We start from the raw sequence: 13,355 nt of genomic DNA, 5'->3' as shown, positions 1-13,355 counted from the left end.
ATTTTATATTGAACATTTTCTCTCATGATTTAATGTTCTTTAAAAACAAGCAGAATTTAATGGCTATATACACTATTTCTACAATGTGAATAGACCATCAATTATGCAATCACATCATTTTTTATGTGTAGATTGTTTCTAACTTATTGTTCTTATGATCATTCTAGAATGAGCATTTTTAGCAGTACTTATTTGAATTTCTTACTATTTCCTTAACATTTTCTCCTAGACAAGAATTACTAAAATAGTTTGAATCTTTAAAGGTTCTTGATATGTAATACAAACTATTTTTCAGAAAAACTTAAAAATCAACACCAGGACTGTATATCCTTATAAATGGAGTTCTTGTCATTAAAATTGTTCACTAATTGAAATCCTTGTTGTTTTGCTTTGCTTTTCTTTAAATATTAGAGAATGTGAATGTTTTCCACAGGGTTTGAACCAGTTATTTTTCTTGTGCTGTAAATGTCCTGTGTTCTTTCCCATTCTTTTTTTTTCCTTAGAGGGTTAATGCTTTTCTTAGATAATTTCTCTACTTAATTATATTGACTTTCCATGACTTACTGCTAGTAAATGTTTTCCGGTTGGCTGGTAAATTTTTGATCTATTTGTGATGATGATGCAATTTCTAATGGTGTTAGTAACGATAAGTTGCCATACTGTAAATGAAGACTTCTCCCTGGTAAACATCTAGGTGGAAAGTCGAGATAGTGCAGATCTTTGGTACATTTAAGAAATGTCTGTGTGATGCACGAGGCCTGGACTTTTACACACATGGGTGTCACAGAGCTAGAAGAGTCTTCAAGGACTGTTTTATCTCTTCCTCCCCATTTGGTGAGGAGATCAAGCTGAAGTAAGACCATGACATATCTTTATCTGTAAAGCATTATTTTATGTTTTACTTTCCAGAGGAAGAAAACAGAGACATTATGTCCTTCCTCTGATTGTGGATTGCATAAAACTTCTGATTCTTGGGTCCCCTCACAGGCCTATTGCATCAGAATCTCTGGAGACAGAACTTGAAATCTGCATTTTAACAAGTTCTGCTGGTGATGTGTAAGCATTCCAGAGTTTTAAAACCACTGGTGTTAGGGAGTTCAGATGATCAGTGGTGAACTTCCTGTCACACTAACAGCTCCTTCACTTTTCTCCCTCTCAGTGCTCAGGTACTCAATTTGCATTATATTAGATTGTGCTTGTTATACCCTGGTTTATAAAAGTTTTAAAGTGTGTACCAGGAACCCGAAGCTAGATTTAAACTCATACAAGGAGATGTAACTCTTTTTTTTTTTTTTTTCTTTTTAGACCACTTTGCATTATGCTGCAAAAGTTATTGACTCATAGGGATTCAAAGTGGCAAGATAATGGAGATGTCCTAATATTTTAAAAATATAAGCCTATTCTATACATTAGGAAATGGAAGCAGAGAGTTTTAAATGTCTTTCAAAGTTTGTCAGGTTTCATGATTTTTGATTTACTGTTTTTTGATTTTAGTTTGTAAATAATGACTCCTGACAGATACTACCCCAGTGATAATTTTAAAAGTGTTTTTAACAAGATGTTTTAGAGGCATCCTTTTTGTCTCAGAAACATGAGATAATACGAGAATCCTGATTCTGTTTAGTCCAGCAAGAATATATTGAGAACAGTGCTTGATCACAGAAAGTCACAAAAAACATTTTGCTTTATTCTCTAGCGTGCCCAGCTTTGCTCCAGGAACTGCGGCTCCACTGCTGTGGGATGGAGCACAGCCCTGTCCTCGAAGGACCTGTACTTAATTTTTGGTATTCTTTTATTGTATTAACTTCATATAATTTTATTCTCTATAATTATATGTAACATAACTATCTTTTGAAAGGAACTGCAATGCTCTTGTTTGCTCTAATAATACTATTACTGATATACACTTGTATGTAACTTTATGGTCTTTTCAAAGCATATTTACACACAGTCTTAGAAGAGCTGTAAAAACTTAGCACAATATCGATAGGTGATTTTTGTTGAGTGTATACTTTTATTGAGTACTCCACACTCCATGCCTGACTCCAAGTTTCCTCTATGGATTCCATCACTGGATTGTCTCAATAATGTTATGAGGTACACTGCATTATCTCCAATTTATCAGGCATGAAAATAGAGCTGGACAAAGTTAAATCATTTATGTGACAGGACAAGTTTTTAGAAACCAGGCATTTCATCTCAAGAGCTCACAGTCTTAACCATTAAGCACACTGATGATCCAGTGTGTAGATAACTGTAAAATAGGTAGACAGGTAAAGACATTCTTGTCAAACTATTTACTGCTCAGATAGAAGGGAGCACATGATTGAACTTGCTTGCAGTGCTTAGTAGAATATTTTCTGTGGGTATTTGAATATAAGCCCTGGATAGAGGTCAATGACCAGGACCTCTTTTGAAATCTCCAGAACCAGAAAATATATTTTTATTTACTTGCATTTTTTTAACTCCAAAGCATCAAACAGCATAGCTACCAAATAAAGCAAAAAGTATAAAGCAAAAAAGTGGGAGATTTCAACACACATATTCAAATTAAATCAAAGAAAACAAAAGTAATGATGTAGAAGAAATGAGTAATATAATTAACAAGATCTATCAATAGCCCAATATAGAATCTTACATCCTTTAAATAGATTGTATAATTTTTCAAGTGTCCCAGGAATGCTTACAAGAATATGCCTGGCCAAAACGTAAGCTTAAAATCCAAAGTGCTGATTTTACAATTCATGTTCCCTGATAGCTATACAATCAATTGGGACATTAAGAAACATTCCTCAATAACTCTTGGATCAAAGTTAAAAATAAAAACAGAAATTACAAACTATCCCCAAGGCAGCAAAAATAAGAACACATCAACTCAAAATTTATGGAAGACAGAAGTTATACACAGAGAAATTTATAGATTTAAGCGGCACTGTTACTAAAGGATGATTAAAAATTAAAGTACCTTTGTAGTTATTCTAGGAGATTAAAATATATACAAAATAAACCAGAACATATTAATAAACATAAAATAAAAAAATTATAAAATAGAAAATAAACAAAAAAGCTTAAAGGTTAAACAAACATGGAACTCAGCTATTTAAAAATATTAATAAAATAGCTAGATAGCACATAAACCTGATTAGAAAAGAGAAGGTACAAAATGTGAAAAATCTGAAAGGAGGAAGGAGTCATAACCACAGATGTGGAAGAAATTAAAAAGCCTAAGAAAATGTGTGGTAACCCATTTGATAACTCAGAAGAAACTTATGTTATAACAAATGTAAATCACTAAAATTGATCTAAAAAGAGGACAACTTTAGCATTCTAAATGCTTCAGAAAATACTGGAAAGATGAATAAAAAGAAGCCACTAAAGAAGTTAATAGGACTAGATGCCTTTGTGGCTAAGTTTAACCAAATTCTTAGCAATTATTCATTCAAGTATTTAAACTATTCTAGATCATAGGAAAAGATGTAAATGTTCCCACAGTTCATAAAAGAAACTTAATTTTAACACTTACTAATGACAATACAGATAAAACACTGCAAGCCAACCTGTATAAATACAGCAGCAAAACAAAAACAAAAACAAAAACAAGAACAAACTCAAATGAAAATATGATCAAACTGAACCCAATATTTCATCTAGAAACACAAACTACAATATGCTGAGCAGAATTAATTTCAAGAATGCAAGAATGGTTCCAAATCATGAAAATTATTATTGTGATTTTATATGGTGCAGGAGAAAAACCATGTGATTTTACCAATAAAGGTAAAATGCTTAGAAGGCATTTGTTATTATTTGTTAGACATTTCCAATAAAAACTCTAAATAAAATAAGAAGTCACTTACTTATAATTAAAACCTCTAAAAAGTCAACAGTAAGATTAAAATCGTTCCTATGCTAACCATTCCATAACATAAAACAACACAGCAATATTTACCCTCAACAAGAAAATGAAATATTTGGTTATAAATTTGGAAAAAAGATAAAATTATATCTTTTTGGAGATATGATTATGTACTTAGATAATCTAAGAAATTCCAGTAATACCAAATAGAAGTATGAGGAAAATGTGGTAAATTTATTGTTATATCATATTTCAAAAAATCTAAGATGCCATGGATTTTAAGATAGCCCTTTACTTTATGTACTCCCAAGAAGGAAAAGAGTTGCCAATTATAATTAAGATGTCATCATTATAGGATATATCTCATTTTCAGAGATGTGAAAATGTATGTTTCAGAATTGATGAAATAAGACAGATATGAAAAAGGCAATCGATTTTCCACGCACCAGAATTTCATTCATCTCAAAATAAAAATTAGAACACATATTACCATCACTATCATGACAAAAATCTATGAAAAACTTTGGAATAAATTCACCAACAAAAAAGACACAGGACCTATATAGTAAAAACAACAACAACAAACACCCATGAATTTTTCTGTAAAGAAAAAACTCTCTGCACAAGTGGATCAATATACCATATCTTTAGATCAGAAGAGTTAAAAGGCTAAAGACATCCATGCTCTCAAAATTAGTATATAAATTCAGTACAATGCCAATTAAAAACTAGAGGGTATTCTGGGGGGGAGGATTTGAAAAGATGATTTAAAAATTCATAATAAAGAATAAATAAAGTAGTCAATAAAATTAAGAAAACAAGAATAGTGAGGGGGGAATAAACATAACAGATGATAAAACATTCTCTAAGCTGCCATAATCCTAAATAAGGAGGTACTAGCACAGAAATTACAAACTGATCAGGCAGGGGCAGGAAAAAAGATACCGCATTTTAATTCAGTGGGAAAAGAATAGTTTAGTTCATAAATGGTGCTGGTAAAACTGGCTCTCCACCTGAGAGAAAGTAAAATTTGACCCTCATTTTTCACCATATAAATTCCAGGTAAATTAAGTCACAACATGTAAAAACATAGAACAAGAAAATGAATGAGGTGATACATGAAAATCAGTGTTTAAAAAATATTTGCAACACAGATAAAGTACTATTATTCAAAATATGAAATGAGAGCTTGTATACTGATAACCATAAGATAAAAACACACCAAAGAAAAATGGACAAAGAATATGAATGGGTAATTTATAGTAGAGGGACAAGTCCAGATGGGCAATAAACAAAAATTTTTGTTTGTTTTACTAGTCAGAGAAATGCAAGTTAAAATGAAAAAATAACATTATACACATCAGTTTGAAAATTTTTAAAGGAAGATTACATCTACTATAGGTGGGAATTTGGGGAAAGGATATTCTTATGCACGACCGGTAGAGGCACTTTTCAGAAAGCAATCTGGAAATACTTTTAAAATAAAAAATATACATACGGTTTGGAAGAGAGGGTTCATGCCTGTGCTCCTGTGCCATGGGAATGAAAGGGCTAGTCGTGCAGATGCTGACGGCAGCTCTGCTGTGGAGGCCCAATACTGAAAAACAGAGTGATTCACCATTAATGGAGGAATGAGAAGATAAACCGTGGTATATTCAAAACATGGAGCATTATACATCTACCAAAAGAGTAAGTTGGACTTATATCACCTACCTCAAAGGACATTATGCACTGGTAATTGAGGAAAGCATATAAAATAATGCCATTTGGTAAAACAGAGATTCCCCTCTCCCCTGTGTGGGTACAAGATACGAGAATGGAGAAATACGAAACTAGATGTTTAACATTTGCTATCCGGGCTTGGAGACGGAGAGAGGGAGAAGGAGAGTCGGGGAAGAGGAGAAAAAAGATGCAATAGAGTATAAAGAATTAACTGTGAGTAAGAACATGAGAAAAAAGAGAGAGGGTATCGTTATCTTGGCACAAATAGGGCTGGAATAAGTTTACAGGGAGACACATAGAAGACAATTTTGAAAACTATTAGAATCTTCATTTAGCAATGCTAGTTAAGAGTTAAATCTCTTTGAAAATGGAATTAGGGACTGATTTCAGAGCCCACAACTTATGATCTTTACTTTTAGTTATATGTGTACCTTTGAGTGGATGTTAAATGCTTGTGAGGTCGCAAAGATTTAATTTTAAAATGTGATGATTCCTTAGTTTACCTATAAACTCAAAATCTGTCTTCCTCTGGCAAAATTAAATACACAAAAGAACATTTTTCTCTTATCATTTTCATATTTATAGCATGGTGTGTATCATTTTATTTTGTAAACTTCTTGGTGCTTTCCAGAAATGGGAGTGAAAATCATTTGTTACTGGTTTTCCCTACATGCCTTGCACATAGAAGGAATTCAGTAAATAATTTGTTGAACAGGATAAAATTTCACTTTTTTTTGAGTGCTTTCCAGCTGAGACAAATCACCACTGGCTAATAAATAAGAATTCATAATCCCAGTGTACTTAGCATTCCTTCCTTCTTCTTTGTCATGTAGGAGATAAGACTTTTTGCTTTATTTAAGTGCCGATGATTTGAAAATGCAGAACGTCAGTCACAGTGAATAATACCAATTTCACCTTTACGCAAGTGTGTATCTGGCCAGTAACAAGTGATTAGACCTATCACTGTATTACCTTGCTAACTGGAGGTGCTTACCATGTTCTCCTGGTTTCTAAGGCAACTGATTAAAGAATTTAAGAACTGAGCCCTCATTTAGTCTGATGCCCTTGGAAAGGTAGAATTTCTTTTCCAGGAGGCCGTACTGGGAACCAAGGCTTATTTGTTTTAATGTTTTCCATTTCTCTGAATTTCACAGCACAAGGTGCTCAGACACCTTTTGATAGAACTTACTGGAAAATGTTACCAATATAAATATGTAGAGCTCAGTTTTGCCAATCCAAAAAAACACTTGGTGGGATTACTGGTAAATAGGAGGCAACTCAATGAAGACCCTGTTTTCTTTTTAGCTTCACTTTTTATTTACTTCTTTTGCAGCACAAGCTGTAAACGGTGATACTGATGATCTTGGGCCAACATCTCAGCGAAGGGCTCTCCCTTACAAAACCCATGGCTTTAGATTGGTCCAACACAGACAGGCATTTCATGCAGTTATGCTGTTCAGCCTGGACACCCTCTGTGATAAACTGCCATTGAGGTGAATTCAGTGGTTCTCTGGAATGAGTTCTTCTGGGTTACAAATGATCTCCACGGAGAGTCAGGGCTTGCTTCCAATGGGAGGTTAAGAGGACTTTCCCCCCTTTTAATTAGAAGGCATAGCTAGTCTGAGATCTAACCAGCAAATTGTTCACGTACTTCTACAGTACTCCCAGCCTCAGCCACAGCCTTGTGGATTAATAACCCAAATCTCTGAAACAAAGTGACTTTTTTTTTTTTTCATTAACTCATTGAGGTACCTCACGAGCACTTCACTGCCACATAAAAGTCAATAGCTTTGTTCTTTTCTCTTGCAAAAGAAATATTAAATCTTAGCTATCAGATGTGAAAGGTTCTTTGATGGAAGAATAATGTTGATCACATTTCCATACATTTTTGGGGTAATGTTATTATGACTCAAAGTCTTGATTGTAACTTCAAAACTGCAATAAATCCATACACCTTATAAAATGGCTCCAGCATGTAGGAATCACACTAGAATCTAAAGTCTGGTATCTCACCTGCTTGGCTCACTAGTATATCCCTGTGCCTTTTCCGGGTGCCTGACATATAGTAGGTCCTTGATGAATGAATAAATGGGTGAATGAACAAACAGAGGGGTATTGCACTGGGAAATGGGCCACGGCGAGGTTAATACGGTATGCCAACTGGGAGTGGTGGGGGGTTGGAACTAGACTCACCCACCAAAGTAGAAATTGGAGGGACAAACCCAGCTGACAGCTCTGGGAGGAATTCCATTTCAGCAGGAAGAATGCACTATTTAGTTGCGTGGACTTACACACAAAGTAGTAATGATAACATGCCGCTATATACTTTACATACATTATGATTAGTCCTTATAAAGCAAATGTTATCATCTCCATTTTACAGTGTGAATAATGAGTCCCTGGAGGTATAAACACTTTCTTGACCTCACGTAAGTAGTAAGTGGTGAAGCTGAGATTCAAAATCCTGGCTGCTTTCAAAGTTCATGCCCTTTTTCTAAATTCATGTGAATGATAGGCAATGGTTATGGGCGTACATTGAACGTGAAGAGGCGGGGAAGCCCGATGATCAGGCGTCCCCCATTATATATAAGTCAGCGTCAGAGCTTTCAGGAACCTGGGCAGGGCCATAATCCCCCAGGTAGTGGGGACCCAGTCACTTGGCTGGGAATCTGGGTTAAGAGACAGGAGGATCTGGTAAGAGGAAGGTAGGGTCCTTACCTCAGAGGAACCAAGTTACTGGACAAGAAACAAAGAGGGTTACTCAGGCACAGATTACTGGTTTTCTATTGCTGAGTAACAAATTATCACAAACTTAGCAGCTTCAGTAACACATGTTTCTTAGCCTACAGCTCTGTAGGTCAGATGTCCAGGTGGGCTCTGATGGGATCTCTGCCCAGCATCTCAGAAGGCCTAAAGCAAGGTGTTGACCAGGCTGGGCTCTTATCTGGAGACCCTGGGAAAGGCTATTGGCAGGATTCAGCTCCTTGTGGTTGTAGATCTGAGGCTGCTGTTTTCTTGCTGGCTTTTGTCTGAGGACCACTCTCAGCTTCTAGAGGCTGCTCCCAACTGCTGGCCTGTGACTTACCCCATATTAAATCCCTCTCACCCTCTGAATCTCTCTGGCTTCTGCTACCAGCTGAATACAAATCTCTGCTTTGAAAGGGCCCATATGATTAGAGTAGGACCCTGTGAACGATCTCCCTATTTCAAGGTAACTGATTAGTAACCCTAATTGCACTGCAAAGGCCCTCTGTTCCCCATGTAAAGTAACATAAGCATGGGCGTGATATCCCATCACACTCACAGTCCTGGGGCACAGAGAGGGAGATCCTGGGGGGCTCTCTTAGAATCCAGCCCAGCATGCAAGGGAACCATTAGGATCAGAATAAAGACAACAGTGGGGAGGCCAAGATCCAGTTAAGCTCTTTGAATTTCTCCTGCTTTAGGCCAATTAGAGCAAACCATAGAGACAGGGTGGCTGCAGCCAAACCAAATCACCAGCCCTGACCCGTTCTGTGCCTCTGTCAGCAGGCTCCCCAGCAAGGTGGCTTCAGGGACAGAGGAGAAGGCGCCCAGCACGTACACACGTGGAGCTCATTAGGTCCTGAAGTCCTTTAGGAATGGGACAGGAGGCTGTAAGTAGTTTTGACACTAATTCTGCTGGTGGAAGGGAGGTATATGATAATGATGAGAAAGTCTATGTCATGTCTGGCCTCTTCTGAAACCTGTACCTGTTCATGAAAATAAAATAACGTTTTTGCCCAAAGGCTTCTTAATCTATTTCCAGTTGTAACTTTAGTGTTGGGAACTAGGCAGGGGGCCTTTGCCTGCAGAGTGACTTTGTAACAGCCCTCACCTAACAATCGGCTCCACAACTAGACAACCTGACACTGAGGAATGATAATTTATGAGGCCTTTGCTATTTTTATTTCTTCACGTGGCAGAAAAGAAAACTCTGTTTTTTTAGAATAAATTCCCTCCATTTAAGCAGAGAACTTTTGCCAAAGGCAACAACTAAAAATAAAATCTTCTTTTCATGCCTATCTTCCTGGGATTCCTCACTTAATCAGAAGATTCTATAGGGACAGTGAAATAGACCACGAGCCTAGAATATTTTAGAATCACTGAATTCCTGAGCTAGTACAGAAACTGCATTGTACTGAGTGCCTAGCTCACCTATTTGTAATATACGGCTTAAAAAGCAGTTTGAACGAGACAATTCAATATTCTTGACAGTATTGAATATCAGCATCACTTTCTGGGCAGAATTCAGATTTCCTATCTCCCACCTTCAAAACATGTTTTTTGTTGTTGTTTTTAAGAGACGAGTTAAGACCTGTATTTTCACTCATAATCAAATGGAATATATTTGGCTAGTTGTTTCCTCAGAATAGCTGCTAGATTCTTTAAGCAAGCAGTTTCCCCAGTTAACCTGTAGGGGACGGATGTTAGACAAAAGGCCTGGTTCTCCAGGCAGACGGCGAGTAAATGGGGATACTTCTTTACTCTATTTGCATATCTGACAGTGAGAACGTATATTGCCTTTCCTGGCCCTGTTATTTAATTTCCACAAATGAACCCATGGGAATAATAAACCTTTTTATTTTGCATGACTATGTTGATAATAAACCAGCAACAATACCTATGTTGGGGTAATGTTTTTGGCTTACAAAGCCACTATTTTTAACATCTCATCCTCACAACAGCACTGCAAGGCAATATCTCAGAAGGGTGCTCTGGCACAATTTCCTTCACGAGGCCCTGGTTTTCCCAAGCAAATGCCACTTTGTAATGAACTTTTAGTCACAAAACTGTCCCATAAAGTATATAAAGCTTATGTATAAAGCTTAAATATAAAGCTGACTGGCAGTCAGCACTTTGGCTTTTAGGTACTAATACCAAATTTGAAATGAATGTGTGTTACAACTTTCAGCACTGTGTTTCCTTGTTTTGTTTTCACTAGACTGGAGAGTTACGCTGTCCCTGCCAGCTTGTCCTCGGCATGTCTGGCCACTCTCTTTGTGACGCCACTCCAGGTATTCGGGCCACACGCAAGGAAGCATTGACAGGTGTTCCTCTGGGCATCAGAAGGACATGCCCCCAAATTGTATGACTGCTATTGGCCTGCTAAGATTCGTGGATGGAAGTCCTTTTTCTCTTCTGCTAGGATGAGAAGAGACACAGTTTCACTGAGGACATAGAGGACTTGGCTCAGTATGTCAGTTTCCTAAAGTTGCCATTACGAAGTGCCACATACCGGGAGGCTCAAAACAACAGAAACATATTGTCTCACAGTTTTGGAGGCTAAAAGTCTGAAATGGAGATGTCAGCAAGGCCATGCTCACTCGAGAGTCTGGGTATACCTCAGTCCTTGCCTCTTCCCAGTGTCTGGTAGTGGCCGGAGTCCTTGGTGTTCCCAGGCTTGCAGCTGCAAGATTCCAACCTCTGCTTATGTCACCACATGGTGTTCTCCTTCTGTGTCAATGCCTTTACATGATGTTCTCTTCTCTGCGCACTTCTGTGTCTGGATGTCTCTCTTCTCATAAGGGCACCAATCATACTAGTTATGGCCCACCCAACTGACTTCATCCTAACTTAAGTGAAACACACCCTATTTTCAAATTAGGTCATATTTACAGGTACTGGGAGTTAGGACTTCAACATATCTTTTTGGGGGACACAGTTCAACCCATAACAGTCAGTCATCTCCTGCTTTGATATACAATGAGTTGAGCTGGGAATGATGAGAAAATGTACCACAAACACCCTCTCTTTGAATACATATCCTCCACTTTCCTCCCCATAGCATCTCTGGAAGGCAGGAGCAAGGAAATCTTGCTTGCTCGCTGTTGTTGTTGTTGTTTTTAATTACATTCCCTATGAACCAGTGTTTTTATGTAATGACTCATCAAGAGGAAAAAGACCTTCTTTCAATTCTACTTTAGCAATGAGAAAATTAGTCTTTAGGGGATTCATGTGAGTGTTTGCATTTTATAGATGAGAAAACTGACAGACTACTTTAAACATGTTGTTCACGTTTGTTTCAGATACAATGTTTCTATTTAGTTTATTTAAGGTGTTAGGAAGCATCATGTGACTTCTCCAAGTGCATATACGCAGGAGAGGGAAGAATGCTGGTCTTTGGACTTTGCACCTGGTGGTTTGGGCCTATACATTGTTACTTATGACCATGTAATAGGAATATATTTCAATTGGTGCTGGAGTTTTTTTCTTTCTGAACAACCCTACTTTATGGTAACATAAATACTTACTATTTGATATTTGCCATTATTTATTTGTCACCTTTTATCTTCAGAAACACCTAGGGGCTTGATAGAGCAGATTCCCAGCTCCTACCCATTGGAAAATCTAGGCATATGGTTGGGGCCCAAGTCTTCAATTTTTAGAAAGCTTCTCAGGTGTTTTTGATGGCAACAGGATTTAGGAAACACTGGACCAGCAGTCTGTAACATATCTTCCGTCTCCAAGCATTTATAATATTTTCTATTTGGATCCTGCTTCTGTCTCTTGGCTAAGGTACAAAATACTCTCATTTCTACTGACCACTAGGAAAGTGGGGAGTTCCTTCTGGTTCCACAGCCCAGTGCAAATTCTGGTTAAAGCACATCATAGGCACAAGTTTAACATCGTCTCGACTCCTTTCTAACTCCTCCTCCAGTTATCACAACTTCCTTCTTTTTTCATATAACTGCTTTAGTGTTGAATTTTCCTGGGACTCATCTTGTTCTACTTCCTCTAAAAATCAACACACACGTACACAAACTCAGGACAGGGCCTCTTGCCCTTACTGAGACTTTCTAAAAGAATGGGAGGGTTTTCTTGCCAGAGCTGGACCATAGCAGCTTTCCCATCAAGAATCAGAATTCAGACACACTATCGTCCATGCAGGACAGTAAGCATTTTACAATGCTTCTTTGAAAGTGTTTTAGTCAAGGACAACATGGCAGTTGCAAAAATCAAGAGTTTTTTTTTTCTCCCACTCCATAGAAGGTCTTTGTTTGGACTTTTGAGGCAAACAAAATGACATTTAAAGGCATATTTATTCCAACTGTATACATCTGGATGTTTGGGTACTTGCATGCATAGTGCCTATTCATTGCCTTGCTTACAGTAAGTGCTTAGTAAATATTTGTGAATATAAGAGCTAGTATCAAAACAGTTCATCGATAGAAATCCAACTTGTTTCTTACCAGCTCAATTCCTTACCAGTCAAACACAGGATGTTGGCTTATTGGCAATCAGCACTTTTTCAAATGCTATCTTAGGTCAGAGTTTAATGAGGTCTTTGTAGGCATTAAAATGCCTTCTATTGATAAGCCTCACTGCAACAACCACACCTTTCCCCTGACCTCAACCACACTCTAGGTTAAGGGTGGAGGAAAGTAGGGAGTGATTAATGTTGTGATACTAAGTCAACATCTCACTAATGAGTAGTCAATTCATATCAATCCGTAAATCTTCATTAAGTATCCATTCTGGTCCCAGCCCTGTTCTAGGCAGCAGGAGAGATGAAGTAAAACAACCGGACCCTTCCTTGACAGAGTTTATAATCTAGCCAGATATCTTTATAATTAAAGAGTTCATAAGTTCTATGTTTTTTTCCTTCTCCCTTCCTGTTTACTCTGTCTCCCTCTCTCACTAGACTCCCTCCCGTGTCACCCATGATTCATCACTCAGGCTTGCCCAGAAGTCGCCAGTTTTCACTGAACTGAAAGACAGTGTGGAAGAGCAGAGAAGGTCTTGTAGATGAAGAGGA

General features: G+C 37.4%; 2 protein-coding genes across 2 annotated transcripts in view; both read right to left on the bottom strand.

Annotated features, from left to right (window-relative positions):
• LOC116660205 (wiskott-Aldrich syndrome protein homolog 1-like) overlaps positions 1-13,355 on the bottom strand; it is a 43,395-nt gene that overhangs the window by 21,877 nt on the left and 8,163 nt on the right. The window contains exon 2 of the mRNA XM_032468989.1: positions 5,355-5,453. The gene's annotated coding sequence lies outside the window, so the exon portion shown is untranslated. The remainder of the gene's footprint in view (positions 1-5,354; positions 5,454-13,355) is intronic.
• LOC116660211 (mucolipin-1-like) overlaps positions 1-13,355 on the bottom strand; it is a 71,468-nt gene that overhangs the window by 51,176 nt on the left and 6,937 nt on the right. The gene's annotated exons all lie outside the window — the stretch shown is intronic.

The sequence above is a fragment of the Camelus ferus genome, chromosome 3 (genome assembly GCF_009834535.1).
Source record: "Camelus ferus isolate YT-003-E chromosome 3, BCGSAC_Cfer_1.0, whole genome shotgun sequence".
NCBI lineage: Eukaryota > Metazoa > Chordata > Mammalia > Artiodactyla > Camelidae > Camelus > Camelus ferus.
The sequence above is the reverse complement of the archived record's forward strand: the minus strand, read 5'-3'. Positions and strand labels throughout refer to the sequence as shown.